The 2608-nt window shown below is 36.3% G+C and overlaps 1 non-coding gene across 1 annotated transcript; it reads right to left on the reverse strand.

Annotated features, from left to right (window-relative positions):
- Positions 1-617: 617 nt before the first annotated feature.
- On the reverse strand, positions 618-689 carry TRNAW-CCA (transfer RNA tryptophan (anticodon CCA)). Its single transcript has one exon. It is a non-coding gene; the product is annotated as a tRNA-Trp (tRNA).
- Positions 690-2608: the final 1919 nt, after the last annotated feature.

Below are 2608 nucleotides of genomic sequence, written 5' to 3' on the forward strand. Positions count from 1 at the left end.
CTATATATATATATATATATATATATATATATATATATATATATATATATATATATATATATCATCGTATACAGAATACAGAAATATACACTATTACAAAAATACAGTTATTTTAGTTGAAAAAGGTCACATAACTAATTTTTTGTTGTTTTCAATTTTTGTTTTATATATGTTGAAAGTTTGGATTTTATATCTATTAGATATTGCAAACTTACAATTTACCTTCTTCTTTCTTTTTTGGTCGGATATGTCACAATTCCCTTATTCATTTAAGTTTTGTGTACACACACTATTTATACCCAAAAAGAAAAATAATATGCACACAATTGTGGGCGCAAAATTTTGCAACAAATATGATATGAACAATTAATTTGTTTACAACTCTTATACAACTATTAAAGTACTATATTTTGAATGAAAATATTATATAGTGAATTGGTGAGTATATCAACTGAGAGAGAGAGAATCTAGTCTAAAATTCTAAATTATAGTGCCTTTCTTTGGTCCAAAACAGAAGCCAAAACATACTAATAAAAAAACTGTTATTACGTGCCTAGGCCCGTTGAAATACACAAAAAAAAAAATTGATCCGGCGGTAGCTTTACGGATCGGGATATTGAACCCGACGTGAATCGAACACGCAACCTTCTGATCTGGAGTCAGACGCGCTACCATTGCGCCACGGATCCGCTTGCTACTTTATTTGCATATTAAAATTTAAATATCCATTATCTTACTACCACCCACTACTTTATTGATCAGTCCCCAAACGGCCAAACGAAATCAGAAACAGAAAGCCCAACGCAAATTAAAAAAAAATTCCCGCCAAGCTCAACAAACTTATTAAGCTGTTTCTCTCTCTAGAAATTCCCACCAACAAACCAACTCGTAGCTCATTCTCCATTTCTCGCTGGAAAAAACACAATCTCGGTGGTGAAAGGTTACAGTGAGAAGAAGAATCGGAAATGGCGGTGGAAGGAGGTTCCGATCAATTCATCGACATCGTTAAGCTCTCTCCTCCGGCAAAGTTCCCGGCGGCACTCCCCCAGGACCTCAAGGTGGCTCCCTCCTTGAAGCGCCGCCGCTCTGGCGGTAACACGTGGGTGGTGTCAGTGTTCGTGATCATCCACGTGGGCGTCTTCATCGCAACGGCGACTGCGCCCTAAAATCCCTCGGAAGGTTCTCCTTCCAACCTCTCTCTGAGAATCCTCTCTTAGGCCCTTCTCAGTCCAAGTGAGTTCTTTTATTTCTTCCAAAGATTCTCTGAATCTAAATCTTTTTCTGGTTCTCATTGTGAATTGTATTAAGATAAATATTACTTATTAGGTTATTGTGGACCGTGTAATTATATTTTTCCTTTTACAATACTTTTCTTTTAGCCTTTTAGGGTTCGAATTCTACTGTCAATTGTTTATTCTGTTGATTGGAGATAAAATTGCTGATGAATGATGAATATTTTATTACTTGCAGTAAGGATTGATGTAAGCTATGCAATGTCTGCATTTGGGGGAGCCTTGATGGCTTCTCTTTTTCTTCAGCACACCCCAGCTGTTACCTCTTCTGGGGCTTTGTATGGATTACTCGGAACTTTACTCTCTGAGCTCATTTGGAACTGGGAATTACAATCCAAAAGAGTAGGATTTGGATGTCTTCGTTGGCATTTCTTTTTTCTTGTTTCTTGGTGCCAGCATAGTGATTAATATTCTTTGTTTGAATGCAGGTTTCAGCAATAGTCTCTTTTGTCTTTGTATTTGTTTGCAATTTCATCCTTGGCTTTTTCTGCCTTATGTCGTCAACTTTGCGAGCGTTGGAGGTTTCGTATCAGGGTTCCTTCTTGGATCTGTACTTCTACTCAGCAGAAATCTTGAACTGCCAAAGGTTCCAATCAAATTAAAGGAACTCTCTTTGATTATGGTGTCAAGAGTTACATCAAGTTAAAGTTGAAGCAAAACATGGACAGACCGGTTCTCAGGATTGTTTCTCTTATCCTCTTTAGCCTGATGTATGTTACTTGTCTCTTTATCCTTGAATTCAATTTGCATGCCTAACTGTCTTGTATTATTACTGCTTTCTGGCATGAGTCAAAATATTAAGACTAGAAGTTTCTTGTGCTTGCAGATTTGGCCGGTTGTCTTGTGGCAGTTCTTCATGGGATCAACATCAATAGTTATTGCACATGGTGCCCATATGTTGATTGTCCTCTCTTTCTAAGTTGCTTTCTAATCACTGCAATACATTATCAGTTGAGATCCAATTCTCGTAAGTCTTGATTATTTCTCCTTCTATATCTCTTGGCTCATTGTCACTTTTATTCTTATACCCGTAATTCACTTTGCTCTTCAATCATAATTCACTTTGCTCTTCAATCATAATTCACTTTGCTCTTCAATTTTGTCAGGTTTTCTCTCGTTTCCTTTGTTGTTTTTTTCTTCTTTTGTTACTTTCTTTTCCTTTTTCTTATGTGTGAGGCTGATCTTTTTCTCTTTGAAATTTCTCTTTCTCTTTTACTTATGGATAGGAAGAAGGCGTGCTATAGCACATCGAAAAAATATGCCTATGAGAATGTTGCAATGCAATATAAAATGAAAGGCATGACGATAATTACAAT

This window comes from Arachis hypogaea, chromosome 3 (assembly GCF_003086295.3).
Source record: "Arachis hypogaea cultivar Tifrunner chromosome 3, arahy.Tifrunner.gnm2.J5K5, whole genome shotgun sequence".
Classification (NCBI taxonomy): Eukaryota; Viridiplantae; Streptophyta; class Magnoliopsida; order Fabales; family Fabaceae; genus Arachis; species Arachis hypogaea.